At 36.7% G+C, this 18,132-nt stretch overlaps 1 protein-coding gene across 4 annotated transcripts in view; it reads left to right on the top strand.

Moving 5' to 3' along the window:
• The window catches only part of ebi (transducin beta like ebi), a 307,663-nt gene that overhangs the window by 29,315 nt on the left and 260,216 nt on the right, over positions 1–18,132 (top strand). For all 4 annotated transcript variants that reach the window (XM_090381672.1, XM_090381699.1, XM_090381689.1 and 1 more), the window contains exon 2: positions 6,280–6,399. The gene's annotated coding sequence lies outside the window, so the exon portion shown is untranslated. The remainder of the gene's footprint in view (positions 1–6,279; positions 6,400–18,132) is intronic.

Here is an 18,132-nt window from a genome sequence, read left to right as displayed (position 1 = left end):
AAAGTCAGTGTCTCATCAAACATTTAAAAAATAGAAATTTCATCAATGTTGAATATGTTTTTTGGGCCTGTAGTCTTCCATAATTTTTTTCAAAACTGTTTCTTTCCAATGGGTATAGTCTTTCTCCATTGCAACTCCACTTTCATCAGAAATAAATTTTTCAAGTAAGCCGTGGCACTTTTTAAATTTGTCCAGCCAACCAGACATGACTTCGAATGTTTTATGCTTTAGAAAAGATGCACACTCCGTAACCTTTTCTTTTATGCGAATCGGGTTAATGGACCTGGTATCATCATGTTTTGATCTTGAATCAACTTCATCCACTTAAACTGCTTCATCTGTATCATCACAAAGTCATAATTTTGCATGCTTATGACTGGGTCCCATTTCCTCAAAAAAACAGTTTTTCAGAATGGTTAACACACTACTGGCAGGAATACCAAATTTTAAAGCAATTCCTTTTTATTTTTTTAATGCCCGATCTACATTATTAAGCACTTTCACTTTTTCACACTACATTCAAAGATTTCCTCTTTGATCCTGTAAGGTTACTTGCACAGCAGCTAAAACAAAACTGATTTAAGGACCACTTGTACCTACCATGTAAACAGAGACAGGTAAAATTTTGTGAAAGTGTGAATGACTTATTTCTTCAAAACAACAGATGAATTTTCTGGATAAAAGAAAATCAATCCCTCCTAATTTTGTAATAGGATGCTTAGTAGAAAACAGGTTGACCAGAGCCAACATTGGGAATATGCCTTAATCTCTGCCAATGACTGAGGACACATAGATAGCAATTGACTAGTGCGACTTCTTGGTACAGTATTCTGTAGGCTGTATAAGTTTTACTTCTGCTTTTTAGCCATTGCTGACCCACTGCTGGGCAAAGGCCTCTCCCACAACCACTCTATATACAATGTAATAACTTGCTTTTAATTAACCACTCTGTATCCAGTATAATAACTTGCTTTTAATGCCAAATTGTTCAAATTTGGCATTAAACAGTCATGCATGGGCACCAGTGTCAAATGCCTTACTGAAATGAAAGTGTGTGATCTTAGCTGTAAGAATTATTTCTTGTATCTAGTTCCTTTTTGACAACTTCATAGGAGCTTGTCAGATTAGCTCAGCATGATCTCCCCCAAACAAATTTGTTATGATTGCCTTAAACCTCCATTCCTATCAAGATTGTCTTGTACGAGTTCTTTGACTGTGCATCATATACCCATTCTGTGTCACAGAAAATAATGGATGTTGCATCTTAGTATCCATTATTTTCAGTGGCACTGGAATAGAAATTAAAAGTCTGTACTTATTGACTTCACCATTGTGAGTTGGAGACATTTTTGCACATCCCCAATCCACAGGGTCTTCCCCTGAACCTAAGCATGCTGTCATTGTTATAGCTAAAGCTTTGATTACCTCTTTTTCTATTTCTTTTAATATAATTGGATAGCTTCCAGCAGCAACAGCAGGTGCCTCATTTTCTTTTAGCTGCAGCAGTTCCTTTTGCAGTTTCCTTTCAGTTGCCATGAAGTCATTTAATTCCCAATCAATATCAGATAGACTTTTGTTAATCGGATCTCTAAAAGCTTCTTCATTTGTGAACTGAGATGCAGACCATTAGTAGTAGTAGTATGAGTAGTGGCAAACTTATACGGTAGCAGCCAAAAAAAAAAAAAAAAAAAACTTCCCACTTTACCCGTCCATCATTTCTAATAGTTTTTCTAGTTCTTACTTAAATGTATTCAAACTTCCCATGTGTACAACACCAAACTGAAATTTGTTCCAAAAGTCAACTACTTGCTGACTGAAGGCAAATTTCTGCAACCATCCTTTGTTAATTTGAATTACCCCCCTTACATGTAGTCTGAGAAAACAGGATTGCATCATCATTGAACTTACTAAATTCATTCAAAGCCTTATGCAATTCAGTCAGATCTTCTCACCTAGTTTCCAGACAATTCAGTTTGCAGAAATAAAGCTTTTTACCATTTTTCATTCATCTCACTAATCTTTTTGTTGTTCTCTGCGTCCTACATTGGGCTTCCAGAACTTAATGTAGTACTCAAGATGTGGCCTAACCATTGCTTTGTACAATGTGTAATCATCTTCATATTCCTACTGGCAAAATTGCTGTGTATCATTGACAAAACCCCGTGGGCAACCTGTGTGCACTACTCATAGAACTTCATATCTGATTACACAATTACCTCCAAGTCTTTTTCATTCTCCACTATCCTGAGTGTGGAACTATACAGTTGATACTTCAATCTGGGGTTACTGATATCCATGTGCAGTACCTTACATTTGTCAAAGTTAAATTTCAATTGCCATTTCTCAATTCATCTGCCTAACTTTTCTAGATTCTGTTGCAGTAGCATACTGTCATTAACTGCCCTGTCAACCTTTATATTATTTACAAACTTGGACGTTAAGCCAGGTATGCCTTCATCAGTATCATTAATAAATATAGAAAGCAATAATGGGCCCAGTACTGAACTCTGGGAACTATACTAAAAACATTAGTCCAAGAAGAGCCATGCCAATTGATAACTCCCTGCCTTCTCCTGCTCAACTGTCCCTTTATTCATAGCAGTATCTTGCCCTTAATGCCACACTGCTCCAGTTTGTATAGTAATCTTTTATATAATATCGGTGTTTAGATACACCATAGACACTCTTAAAAAACTACAAAGTAGTTGTTGTGGGCATCATTTGCTCTTTCTCATATTGTGCTCTGCCTTCATGACGAGTTGCCATGATACTGCACTACCTCAAATAAGTAACGCTTCACTAATAGAGAAGACTATTGTTACTTATTCTCAGTGAGTACCACCACCCAGACATGTTTCAAGGCTATTGGCCTATCATCAGTGGGTGGGCAGGTACCCTAGTATTGCAGACATGACGACCCAGTTGTGAAGTTAATCGCACAATATGAGAGATGCCAAAAGGTGTATAAGATAATATTTAAAATAATTAAGGCAGAGCACAATATGAGAAAGAGCAAATGATGCCCACAACAACTACTTTGTAGTTTTTTAAGAGTGTCTATGGTGTATCTAAACACCGATATTATATAGATATTAAATTCTTAAAGTATTATGCCAAGTGCATTTAATTATTTTAAATATTATCTTATACATAGAAAGTAAAGCAGAAGAAGTTTTGAGAACGTTAGAAGTATGGACAAGGAAACATAAATTGCAGGTTTCAAAGGAAAAGACGGTTCAGATGCTGCTTAAGGGAAGACTAAGCATGAATAGAGCTCCTACTGTGCGGCTGATGGGGAGTGCCGTTCGATATGCACAAGTAACAAAATATCTTGGTTTAATGATTGAAGAACGTTTGTTCTTTACAGAACACGTTAAATATCTAAAAGTTAAAATTAAAACCTTGTATGCCAAGCTCCGGAGGGTGATTAGAAGAGATTGGGGTATAAAAGGTACAGGCCTCAATCTATTATATGATTGTTTATTTTCACCTATAATATGTTATGCTGCCGGGGCTTGGGTTCATAGAATTGGAAATAAGGTTATTCAAAAACACCCAGTACAGGCACAAAGATTTGCATTACTAGGGATTACTCGGGCATGTCGGACGGTGTCCACAGAAGCCTTACAGGTAATATCAGGTAGGTTGCCAGTCCAGTATGTAGTATTAATAGCTGGAGTAGGATATCTTACTAAGCGAAATATCAGGAAGACGATAGTAAGAATAAGAACTTGTCCAGAACCAGATAAAATTTATACAAGAGCAGATGTTAAAAGCGAAAAGAATAGAGTTTTAGAAGAAGTTAAAGTAAGATGGCAAACAGAATGGGAAACATCTGAAAAAGGACGTTAGACCTTTATGTTTTTGCCTAGAATTAATATAATTGATGTTAAAAGAAAGGTGTGGCAACAGTTTGGTCTGTGTTCTACGTTTTTGATAACTGGACATGGACTGGCATTGAGACTCTCTCAACTTGGTCTCAAAGACAATGGGTTGTGTAAATGTGGAGAGTTAGAAACATCTGAGCATGTTATGCTTGACTGCAACTATTATGTTGACTTGAGATTGGAATTGGAACTATCAGTTGGCTATCTGGAGAAAGAGAGACTCCATGTCATGTTCACTGACAAAAGGGTATTTACTTATTTTAATAAGTACGTTGCGGAAGTTTTTAAAAGAAGATTTAGATTGCTGGGTAGTAGTGGCACGCCTCCAAGTGGCAGGGATATCAACTCATCCAATTAGGATCAATGGATAGAAAATCAAAGTTGATTCTCCTTGCATGAGACTAAGTGGCCAGGATAGGAATTGTTTATTGTTGGGTTATTATTTATTTATTTACTAACAAAATTGAATTCTAAAAGTTAGGAAAATCCCATTCTCTGACATCACCGCGGATAGGCTATGGCCTCGGTAGCGGATTCGGCGAATGGAGGTTAAAATGGAATGTACTTGTTAAGTAAGGCCTCAGATCTCTTTAATATCATCAGTGTCAACATGAACAACGGTATCACCATTGCGCCTCCGTAGCCAGGTGGGAAGGAGCAGCAGTACGTAGCACACGCTTCTTGATTAGACCGGGGTTCGAGCCCGTCACCACCAAATACGGAGATTGGGGAAAGGTCAGGGAATGACCACCGCATATCCCGGAGCAATATGGCCTTAGTTGCTAATGCTCCAAATAACTAACTAACAACGTATCACCATTTGTGTCTTTAAAAGATAACTGCTCTGCAATGTCATCTACCCTTACCCCTGGCAGACATACCTTGGTCCTGTTCCTCCTATCTTTTTACACAGTATATTTCAAATTTCTCTGACAGTTGAGTCACTGATGATTGCTACCTCCTGTGGGAACAGAGATCCCTGCTGTTGAGGATGTTGTTGCATTGTCTGTTGCTTGATCATGAGCAGCTGATTGCTTGGTGGTCTCTTATCTTTTATTCCTTCAAGGGTATCAACTATGTTCTTCAAGCCCTCACATAAGACCATCAGAATGCTAAATTTGCATTTAACCTCCTCACTCCTCATGATCCTTACAAACTGTGTGCGTGCACACACCCTCTCTTTGGCTGTATCATGTCTGCATAAATATAGTTTTGCAAAGAGACAACAAGCAGAACGCATAACAAATCCTTGATTTGTAAAAGAACTACCATCAGCAGTTCTTTTACCAAAGCATTCCTGTTGCTTTGAGCATTTTTCTTTGCTGTTCTAGTCTGAGCCATGATTCTAATCTCAATTTATGGATGCTGCACGAGACCTAGGTACAATTATAATATAATGTAGTGTAATACAAGTATAGATAAACCATATCTGGGTTGCTTATCAACAGTACTTACTGTGCTGTTTTATATTACATTATGTATTATGTGATACTATTACGTTATGATGTCATGTTTTATGTTTGTATTGAAGAACTCTTTATATTGTACACAAGGTAATTGCTGTAGACAACACCCTTCATGGCTACAAGCCAGGGATTTACATGAAAGGATAACATAACATAATGAATAAGGGAAGCAAAAAAAAAACAAAAACAGTATTATTACTAATGAGACAACCATATGATTAAAGATTGGAGGATAAACATTAACAAATTTACATAGGAAAATATATATACAACAGTGTTTTGGGAAGTAAAATTATCATCTAGGGAATTGCTATATATTTATAGTTCATGGACTTGATAAAACACTTATGGATTCTAATATAACTGTACTTCTGTGGAATTTTATAGTTGACTACTACTAAATCGTGTGTATGTCATTGTATAACAGTACTATAATTGATACTACATAATATCATTCATATGTCTTCTCACTATATCACTTTCTTTTTTAAAAGAAAAAAGTGATATCATTCATATGTCATCTCACTATATTAATTTTTTTTTTAAATTTAATTTAATATTTTTCCTTTCCTTTCCTTTCTTGAGGCTATAAGTAAGAATTCTTCCATTGGTGTAGTAAGCCTAACAGGAGGGATCTGGATATCCAGTTATTGTGTGCACAAAGAGATGTTAATATTTGAAACTTGTAATGCACAATTTTATATATTTGAAGTAAACAGAATTTCATATTTCTTATAAATTTTATATGCTACATTAGTTTTGAGATTATCAGGGCCTCTGGCTTTTTCTGATTAAGTTATTATGTTCTATTTACTAAATCTGTTTTGTGTTTTACATTTATAATGATTTTGTACTCTTATAATAGTGAAATGCAGTTAAGATTTTCTTATAATGTCTATATATTCATAAAGGATCTTTCTAACCAGGTGCAAAAATGACATCTTATTGTTGATGAGCAAGTCTTCTCACTTTTTTTGTTGCAATGAGGAGGTGAAAATAATGAACCAAAGTGTTTTTCTCTGAAAATTACATGACATCATTTTCTGGTGAGTAATACTCTGGATTTTTCAGCTACATACTTAAAAATTATTGAGCTGTATATTCTATAGTCAATAGTACAGTAGGCCTTTGATATCTGTCAACTTCCCTGTCTTCTTATCCATCATGTCAATACCTGCTTCACTTGTCATATATGTAATTTCCTATCAGTCTACCAGGTATACCTCTTGTGAGAGGTTTTAAAAAAAATAAATTAATAAGACATGCAATTGGCAGCGAGCCAGTTCTTTGCTGATTTTTTGTTATTTACTTTATTTTTGCAGTAAATTTGGTGCCTATTCTGTAAAGTCAAATAAGAAAGTTAGAAGCCAAGGGAACAACTTTAGAAACAAAAATTGAAAATAATGACTTACTGCATTTGGAAACTAGCAAATGAGCATTTGTTGTGATTATGGTATGAATGTGAAATACTGCCCACAACAGTAAGAACAGTTATAGCTGATAAACAAATACAGGCATTTCCCGACTTACATAAATTCGACTTTGTAAGTTTTTGCCAGCCGGTGCAAACTTAAAAAAAATCGTGGAAACTTATTTTGCATCCCGTAGGAATAATTGGAGGTATATTTTGAAAATATCGCAATGTGAACCCAATAACACATTGTTTTGTTGGTAATTCATTCCAATACCTTGGAAGTTAATTTTCGCTATATAACTAAGCTATTTATCTCTCTAAAAGGATGTTTTTATAATGGAAATTGCACTACCCTTTCATTGTTATAACCATTATAAGAATCGGTTTTTGAATGCCTTTGTCGATATTTTTCTAAAGCACATTTCTGGAGGTCACGACTAAATAATAATAAAAACAATCTGCACTAAATAAATAAAAACAAATTGAGCTTTCTGGTTTATTGGGCTTTTCTGTTAGTGCATCTAATTATAAACGGGTAGTAAACTCGATCTTATTCATTTGCAATAATCCTGATAACTGGAATTGTGTGGGTTTTTACATTATTATGATGAAATGTGTTTCCCCTTCACTGAAATCTTCAATCATATAAAAATCATAAATAAATTTGCAGAATCTTCTTTTCATTTCTGTTTACTTATTACAATGATGAAGGGAAAGCAGCCAATGGAAAGTGCAAGTAGTGGCAGTGCTAGGAAAATTGTTTAAAGATGAAGATGATTAACTAAGAAGCAGGACAAATTTTGTCATCTATTGCACGGGAATTAGGTCTTGCTGCTTCAACAGTGAATACTATTTTAAAGGACAGTACTTGTGTAAAAGAACATGTTAAAGGATCGAAGCATTTAAGATCAATAGTGATCTTAAATGCATTTGTCAACAGTGATCTTAAATGCATTTATCAACAGTGATCTTAAACAGTGTTCAGGTGCTATATAGAAGATGGAAAAGCTATTAATAATATGGTTGAAAAATCAGATTCAGAAGTGAGTATCTCTGAGTCTAATGGCCATTCAAGCAAAAGCAACAAGTATTTATGAAGATGTTGAGGATAAGTATGGTGAACCGAAAGCCAAGTTAGTGGCATGCAGCAGGTGGTTTAATAGGTTCAAGCATTGCACTGGTTTCCATGATGTTAAAGTATGAGTGAAGTTGCCAGTGCCAATTCTCCAGCAGCAGAGAAATTTTGTGATGTGTTGGAAAAAACCCCTCCAGCAGATAAGCAGTGGTGTACTTATCAGCTGGAGACGTTGATTCTGGCAACAATGCTTGAAAGGTAAAACTTGCTGACATTGCCTGCCCCCCCTCTCTTTTTTTGTAATTTTATAATTTTTGTAATTGCACACTTTCTTAATTTTTCCTATGCATGAGATAAAAAAATTGAATAAATAATTCTATTTACATGTTTGTCAAACATTTCTTTTTTCTCTAAACAAATCGGCAAGCATAGTTGAGTGCTGCATAAGCATTTAGGGAAATTCCGACTTAAGTAAAATTCGACTTGCATAGAGTTCTGCGGAACACAACTCTTACATAAGTTGGGGAGTATCTATATAATGATATTGCCAAATTAGCAGACCCTGATGCAAATGTTTAAGAACAGAGATTTTTTGCTGAATATGAAGTTATTATTGAATTAAATTTATTTATAAGGCTAAGAGTATTTTCAACAATCTCAAGATGGATAAAGAAAATTTGAGGTTGAATTTTCCATGATTATGAAGTGGTTGATTAATTTAAATTAACCTGGCAGTGGTCACCCACACATAACAGGCGCAACTCAAAAAAAAATTCCGAAAAATAATTGTCAATTCATGGTTAATAACTGAAACTTTTTTACATTCCAAAATATAGAAAGTGTTATTAGAGTGGTTTTGAAGTGAAATTTATGTTTTTGACACTTACTATTCTTCTGTTCTTTACTGTTCAATTATAGTTCAATTTCTTATGAATGTACTCTTATTTAACTGTTATTCTGTTACAGATCTGAACAGATCAGCAAGTGCTCTGATCTGTTCTAGCATAATTTTGCACTGCATAAGGGCTACCATTATTCAAATCTATTGTATTGGCAGGTGGATTAGTATCTGTCGGGTTGGCAGAGCATTGATTTGTTTAATGTTAAAAATGAAGTTATACCCTGGCCATTGTTGGCCTTGTGGCCTCCCAACGAGATGGGGTACAATATTCAGTCTATTTTATTTTTGTTTTTAATCTGTTGGTCTTGTTATGGTGGTTGGTTTTTGTCTACACCTGTAGTGATACTTCTGTAATTTAGACCTGCTGCCATCAAGGGGACACTGGTAAATTTGAATTAATTGATATATTTGTAAAATTACATTATTTAGCATTTTTTATTAATTGGCATTCTTTCTAAATTATTTTAAAGTCATATTTCATGGTTTAATCCTATTGGTCACATTGTTGTCTTTGGTTTCATATCTATATATAGTTGGTGCACTATGGCCATAGTTGCCAATGTGCCTAATAAATCCCTAAACCAACAATCTATTTATAATGAAATTTGACCATGTAATTTGGACTTTGTGCCAACAGGAGAGTGCTGCTAAATTTGAATTAATTGGCATTCTTTCTAAATTATTTTAGGAGCTCATCCTTTTGCGACACCCTTTATCTTGATTTATTTCCCCCTGTGGGGTGGGAGGATGTTTGTTGTTTATTTTAATTTGCCTTTAATTTTTATAGTTTATACTATTTAAATTTTATATTTATTTTCCTTTCCTCCTGTATTCTCTGTCTAGTTTAATCAATTCTACACTGAACTCTACTATGCCCCCCTTTTTGTCCCCTCCCACATAACACCTGGCTTGTTAACTCCCAGAAGATTCTAGATTTCGGGGGGTTTTCAGTAATGTTATATTCCTCACCTGGACTCTAGGCCCTGGCGCCTCCGTACCCGGGTGGGAAGGAGCAGCAGTGCGTAGCACATGCTTCTTGATTAGACCGGGGTTCGAGCCCGTCACCACCAAATACGGAGGATCGGAAAGGTCAGGGAATGACCACCGCATATCCCGGAGCAATATGGCCTTAGTTGCTAATGCTCATAAAAACCAAAATAGCAATAACATAACTCTAGGCTCTGTGTTCAAAATGACTGACACAACTCATATGCATTATATACAATTTGTTTATTAACATATATGCAAATATAGATTATTTAGCAAATCATTACACATTATTTATTTGATATTAGTACATGGCATGGACTACGATTCTGGTCATTAGGCTCTTCTATATGTCATCTTCTTCTTCTTGCTGTTGGGATAGTAACACCCTCTTGCGTGTGTGTGTATATATATATATATATATATATATATATATATTATTTTTCCATTAAAACAATCACATTTATTTCTACTGTTATTACACATTTCTTTCTTTTAATCCTTCGCTCTTCTTCTTGAGCCAACTGTTCGAATGATAAGTTTCTCTGGACAAATCTCACCTTAACAGTAATAAAGCTACCATTTAAATTATAATGGTTCTGTCTCACCCTTGGATTTTCAAGGAAAATAAATAGGTAAATAAATCTCGGCTATCTGTGGCTAGCAGCGCCTCTCCCCTATTACTGGAACGTTATTCATGTTAACATACAACTCTACCTGCTCTATAAGTTAACCCGTCCAAAATGATTACTTTCCCTCCATTAATTAATCAGTAAATATACCATAACTATAAACAATCCTTCGTTAAACTAGTTCAAAAATATTTCCTTACTCAACTATAGAACATGCACTGAGTTTACTGGAAGTGCTCTCACAATCTCAGTTAAAATTTCCTAATCTTCCCTACAGTCCTTTGCAAATATATAGAGGTACATAAGCTGTTTGGTTACTTACTTCTGGGATTTGAATCCTCCCACTAATAAAATGTTTGGCCTGTGACTCTCCGCTCTGCACTGGGGTCCACCATCAGTCTGAGATCGCTCTCCTTCAGCTTCGGAACTGCTAACATCTGCCAGGGATACTATCCACTTCGCCGATCATTCCTGGTATCATAACTTTCTTTGCTGTGCCAGATCATTCAGTAGGAGTCGCTTCCCTTTACTTTATGTCTCTCTGTAGACTGCAGGGCTGTCCGGTGTTCTTCCGTGAGCATTATCTCTTGCCATCCTCCTTCTAAATATACCTCTCAGTGGATGCTTTCGGACTTCTATGTTCCATCTCGAGAAAGTTCCCTTTACTGTAACCTATCTATACTTTACTTAAACTATCAGGGTTTAGCCAACTCACCATAATTGGTCCTACTGGTGAATCACTTCTGGGGACTGCTTCCCTAGCCTACCTCTCCGAAAAAAACTTTCATCACCCCTCTTTTTGCGCGCTCTTCTCTTTTTATTTCTCAAAATTTTGTAACGCCCCTCCTTTCCTCAACCAATCATTTTTATCTTCCCATCATCACCATTCTCATTTGCCTATTGCACATGACGTGCAATAGGAAAAGGTCGGGCTCCTTCCGGTGTAGAGAAGACTTCCGGTTTCCAGAAATTTCTCAAACTTTCTTTGTACATCCAGAAGTTTAGAATCTTTCCAGAACCATCCAGAATACATCTGCATCCATTTACTTGATTTGTCTCACCTTATTATAAAATGACCACCCCCACTCTGTGCGCAGTAAACAAAAACTGCTTACACCTGGTACCCCTATTGTAGTCTCTCGAGCAGTCCGTCCCTAGCCATTCCATCAATTGACCCCCCACTGTTCCGTCTCACTATCTTCGCTTGCTCTTTCAGGGAGTGGGCCCTGATCATGTGTCTCTTTCTAATGTTTGTTTTCATGGTATATTTGTTCTTAGATTAATTATAGCCTCCACTTAATTAAATTCCATTAGCGTGAGACCCACTGTCTTAAGCAGTATTTGTGATTTGTAATGTGTATCATTGTACCAGAAGCTTCACTTAGAATTAACCTTCAAGTTTGGGGGACACCAACCCCGAAATTGTTATAATAAAATTTTATATATTTCTTTTTCTTTAATTTGTAAGATATTATGTCTTACACCCCCTTCTTTGTTTCTTGTTTATTTGCTATTCACCGCTTACTTGGCATGCCATACAATTGGCATATTCTTATTTTATATTAAAATTGTATTTATTCAATATGTAATAGGTAATGCCTTGCAGCCATCAATAAAGAAAGACATTGAGCTTTGTGAAAGATTCTAAGGTCATTGACTCATCAGTTGAGAATAGCAAATGGGCATCCATATGGGTGAGACTATGACTATGACTAAGTGGGTTTAATCACCTTGGAGACTAGACATCTCGGAGGGAGGAGGGGGGTCATATATAGGTTTTAAGGTACTGGGGAGCAAAACTTGTGGGTTGGTCATTCTCACAGTAGCAAGACTTTTGTGGATTTATTAGATGACTGTTTTCTACACCAGCATGTTAGAGAAGCAAGCTGTATTCTTGATCTGATTATGAGCAGTGCATTAGGAATCCGCAGGTAAAAGACCCACTAGGTGGGTCTTTTACCTGCCACCTATGCCAAAAGGCATAGGCGGCAGTGATCACACTGCATTGATTTTGGACTTAAAGATGTACCAGAGGCTCACATCTGGTGAGCATGGACTTGGCACACCCAGGGTCCTGAGCTGGATATCATCATTCTTCTCCTTTTTGGTCTCTCTCTCTCTCTCTCTCTCTCTCTCTCTCTCTCTCTCTCTCTCTCTCTCTCTCTCTCTCTCTCTCTCTCCCCATATGGCTAATAATAATAACTACTGTCAAGGGTAAAGGCTTTTGCATTCATAAAGGTGACTACAGTGGTCTCAGACAGTTTTTAAATTCTGTGCAGTGTGACCAACTGATGAAGTTACCAACAGTAAATTCTAAATGGGAAGCATTCAGGGATGTAATAATAGAAGCTACTAGGCTTTTATACCACAAAGAGTTCAATGCTTACTGTTCAAGACAGACCTATATGGATGTCAGATGAATTGATGAGACCTGTACCAGTGAAGAAAAATGCATGGGATGCATATAAATTATCAGGTGATAATGAAGCATACAGTACATATAAACTAGTCTGCAATCAGGTTAGAAAGGAAGTTTGGCAAGCTAAGGCAGATTACAAAAAAGGTTTCTGGTATAGAAAAGTAGGAAAGACTGCTTTACTTTTTTTTTTTTTTTTTTATGAAAACTCCAAACACGAGAGCTATTAGTACCTATAGTACTTAGTGCCGTGCTTGGGTTAGACTTGAACTTCTCTAAACTATAATTTTCAGGAAAGACATATGAAGGAAAGTTGTTCCAGAAAACAATCTTAAATGAGGAAGATGAAAAGTTGGTCTGTGAGTTTGAAGTTGGACAGTAAATGGATGTTGTCTGGTGGCGGTACATGTTCGGACTGTTTTGAAAGAGAGCAGGAATTATAAAAGCCAATTCAGAAGAACAGTGCCCATGAAAGTATCTGTAGAAAAGGCATGCAGCAGAAACAGTACTTCTATGAGACAGCGAGTGGAGAGACTCAGTTAGAGATGAGTCATTAATTAACCTAACTGCCCTCTTCTGAATGGAATCTAGAAGCCTGAGAGAGAGAGGTTTTGGAGGCACTGTTCCAGATGTGGAAACAATATTCCATGGTAGGGCAGATTTACGATTTGTACAGAGCAAACAGCTGTTTGGAAGAAAAGTAACGAAAGAAAAATATCAAAAGTGTTGGCTGTATGGTTAGTCTGGTATTCTTGTAGGTAAATGAACAATCTGTGGAAGGTCATTAGTAATTTCAAAATTCTCAACATCTTGACCAGCTGGGTCGGTGTGATTAGAAAATGGAAGCCAGCTGGAGTTTTGAACATTAAAATCATCAGGGAAAATTACCTCACCATTAGGAAAGTTGGACTGGAGAAGTCAAGTTGCTAAGAGAGGAAGTCAAGTTGCTAAGAGAGGAAGTCAAAGAGCTCCAAGTGTTTAGTGGAGTTGAGAGAAAGGTAGAGACAACAGATGAATTTGACACAATGAGGTAGGGAGATTTTAAGCTAGAGAAGATCAAAAAGAGGAGATTTCAAATTACCAAGTCTCTGAAAAGGAATATTGGAATGGACATATGCACAAGTACTACCTTTGAGGCTAAAGGAATCATACAGCGAATAATTTGGGCAACTGAGATGAGCAGTAGTTGAATCAACCGATAACTGAGATTCAGAAAAGTACATGGGGTTTGGCAGACAGCAAGTGAAATGGACATTGTTGAGATTAGAATTGAGAACACGTATATTTGTGAAATGAACTAGAAATGTTTTGGGAGGTTTAGATCTTTTTGGTGATAAGCTTACTCTATTGGTTTGACAATTCTGGTGTATTCAATAGGAAGAAAAAGTGAGGGGGACATGCTATGAAATAATGAAATTTTTGGATGTGGCATACACATGGTAAGAATATATCCAGATCCTTGACATAGCGTGCCCTTGACAATGCCCCCCTTCCCGCATACACACTACTCAGACTCCCTCCAGGCACTATCTGGCAGAGTAGTTAGTAAAATTATACATTAGCTGATCCGGAGGCGGCCTAAAGAGTTACCAATAGGTTCGGTCTGGTGTACTAACTAGCGGCCGGCCTGAAAACGCTGTTTTAAAGCTGTACCCTCGAAATATAAGGAAGATTGAATCTTGCCATGATGTCTATCGTAACCTCAAAAATCATTAGTCCTACTGCATGATGGAAGAGATGGGGAATGGTTGACCGGAACTTAGCTCTGGAGACTAAACATGGGTTCCACCACTTCAAGCCTCCAATAAGCAAAGTGATGGTATTGCACCAGTTGATGAGAGTCATCTACCACCTAGTATTGCCTGGTAACACAGAGGAGCGGCATTCCTCCATGTGGTATGGGTGCCACACCTCAACCCTTGCTTACATTGGTTCACATCTGTGTGGTCACCCACAGTGTGCTTGTGCATGGGGATTATACCCAGGATTACTAACAGTCCCACTATCGTGAAGGTGCAAGCAGAGGATTTGGCTGTCACAAACCATCCAGACTTTGCTGAAATTGGGTCCACTTGACTTGAGTGTCACCCGAATATCAGTTCCATCAGCGTTTTTGACTTCCAGGTAGCAAGTACAGCCTGTCTGGCCTATCTGAGATCTGGCATATGTAGTGTTACTTATGTAACACTACAAGGAAAAGGATGAATTATACTTTTGTCCACTGGGATTTTTTTAGTTATTTTTTATTTCATTATAGAAATAAAAAATAACTTGAACACTTATGTCATTCTATAAAATTTCAGAAAATAATAAATTTTCCAGAATTTTCTAGAAATTATTTCTGCTTTATGCGAACACTGTAACAGTCCTCTGACTTACTAAGTTAAGTATATCAGAGGAGATGTACTTAACTTAGTTGAAGTCAGCTATATGTATCTGTGAATTTTTGCTAAGCTTCTAGCTGTATCAATATTCAGTAGTTGGCTAGGATACGATGGGATTCAAGAAATGCGACAAATTTTTTTAAATAATGATCCACTAGGTATGAATAGTTTAACTGTTGATGATCCTGCTTATATTGCTGACAGACTGAAAGGTATTTTATATCTACATTCACACATCAAGAATTTTTAGGGATGGAGATGCTGAAATTGTGTAAATTCTAATAGGGAGCTGAGTGATTTTATGGTAATTGAGGTGCATTATGGCCGCAGAAGCCGATGCGCCAACAACTACCAAAAAAAAAAAAAAAAAAGGTAATTGAGAAAACTGAAAGAGAAATTGTTGAAGCTAAAATAAAAAAGGTACCCTTCAGTGTATGGGATCTGGTTATATCAATTGAGGCAGTAAGGACGTAAGCAAACTCTTGGCCATAATTATGAGGACTTAGCATGAATTCAAGGATTGTCACTATGGATTGGAGTTATGCAAATGTATCCCCAATTTACAAAGGAGGATCAAAGGGTAATATGAATAATTACTGACTTGTCAGCTTGGCTTCTGTTCCAGAGAAAATAATAGAATTGGATTAAGGGACAATTTTCTTTTGAGTAATCTGATTGTATACTGATATGATGCAGTAACAAAGAACTGGATGCAAAAAATAATTTTGACATCATATACTTATGATACTGTGGCATCACAAAAAATCGTGCTGTTCAGATTGGATGGTGTGGCATTAAAGGGGAAAACTGCTGCTATAGTTAAAGAGATGGTTGAGTGGGAAAAGACTGAGTGGTTATCAATGGGAATTGCTCTTCTTGGACTAATGTTATTAATAGGGTGCTCCATGGTTCAGTGCTGGGCCCATTCTTGTTTTCTGTATTTATTAACAATAATGGTGAAGATATATCAGGCTTAATGTGTAAGTTTTCAGATTATATGAGGGTTCACATAGTGGTTAATGACAGTAATCAGGGTATGTTACTGCAACAAGCTTCTAGAAAAGTTAGTAAATTTGTATCTAAAATTAGAAAAATTGAAGTTTAACTTTAACAAAAGTTAGGCATTGCATGTGGGTAGAAGTAACCCCCAGATTGATGTACCAACTGTATTGTAGTACAGCACTTGGGTATTGGAGAATGAAAAAGACTTTGGGATAATTGTGCAGTTAGATATGAAGTTCTCCTATAGTACACACGGGCTCCCAGGGTTTTTTTAATCATGGGTTTTTTTAATGATATACAGGAATAAGGAGGTGATTGCATAAGGCAGTGGTGAAGCTACATATTAAGTATTGCATACAAGCAGATTAGTGAGTGGAACAAAGTAATGTTGCTACCAGCAAAGACTTCAGTTCTGCAAATTGCACATCTGGAGACTAGTCACCTGCAAGGAGATCTGGTTAAGGTGTTTAAGGGTTTGAATGCACTGAGCATGCTAAATGCTGATGGAATCATTCCTCTTGCTCAGACTACACACACACATGAGGAGGCATAGATTCAAATTGAGGAAGGATAAAGGATAGTCGCAGGATAGATGTGTAGATACTTTCTTTCAACTAGTGGGTAGCAGATTGTTGGAACACATTTCCATATGTTGTGGAAAGTGAGTAGTTTCAATAAGTTCAAGGAATAACTAAAACTATTAGAGGTTATGGGCAGGTAAAATGGGAAATTTTTTTTTTGTCTGATTCTGTATAAGCTTGCTTCTTGCATTGTTTGCAAGACTACTACTAATAATAACAAAAATGAACAATATTCGAAATTTCACCTAGAAATGGGATATAAACGAAAGGTGCTTAAATACAAATTATGGCAGAACTAATGTTCTGAAGCTCAGGAAGTTTGCATTCGGTCACTGTGTTGTGGACCACCAGAGTAAACTTGCTGCCTGAGGAATTCAGGTTGAAAAGTTAAATTGGCCAGATACAAGTGTGTGTTTATTTTATTATTATTATTTTTTTTTTTATATCCACTTGGCAGGGATTTATATTAGTGAGTTTGCATTAACTATTGTGGAGCAGTATTTAATGCTATGTTTCATTAATGCTGAAGATCTAAACAGATCTTTAGCATTGATGAAATGGGGCCCTTCTAGAAGATACCAACAACATTCCTTTCAGTGTGAAGAAGAGGAGCATGCTAGGTCAGAAGCCATCTTAAGGATCAGTTAATTGTGGAATTACTGCTGCTTGGAATTATTAAGTGGAAACTGATACTCTTGCCATTCTGAAATCCCCATGAGCTTTAAGAGGCTTTGCAAATACTATGCTTTCCATGGTTTGGAAGTTAGACAAGAAGGCTTCAGTTATCAGATCCTTATTTCAAGAGGGGTTTTTGCCATCACCTGCAGTTGAGATTTACCTCAGCAGCAATAGCTTGCTAGAGAAGACATTGCTGATTATTGTGAGTGCTCCAGGTCACTAAGACAACCTTGGGGAGATCACTTAGTGATATCATGGTATAAAGTTAATCTTTTCTATAATACACCATTATACATTGATGAGTCAAAACATTATGACCACCTACCTAATATGATGTTGGTCCTCCACTTGCAGTCAAAACAGCTCGTATCCGGCAAGGCATCTAAATGTCTTGTGGTATCTGGTACCAACACATAACCAGCAGATCCTTTAACTTCTGTATGATCCGTGGTTGAGATGCCACAGATCGGAGTTGCTGTTCCAACACAAACCACAAATGCTCGATGGGATTGATGTCTGGGGAATTTGTAGGCTAGGGCAATACCTGTAAGTCTTCCTCATGTTCCACGAACCAGTCTCGAACAATCCAGGCGGTGTGGCATGGCGCATTATCCTGCTGAAAGACTGTTGCCACGAAACGATGTACCTGGTTATCAATGATGTTTAGGTATTTTTTATTTTTATTTATTTATTTACATAAATACAAAAA

The sequence above is a fragment of the Mastigoproctus giganteus genome, chromosome 1 (assembly GCF_048544385.1).
Source record: "Mastigoproctus giganteus isolate SK-2022 chromosome 1, ASM4854438v1, whole genome shotgun sequence".
NCBI lineage: Eukaryota > Metazoa > Arthropoda > Arachnida > Uropygi > Thelyphonidae > Mastigoproctus > Mastigoproctus giganteus.
The sequence above is the reverse complement of the archived record's forward strand: the minus strand, read 5'-3'. Positions and strand labels throughout refer to the sequence as shown.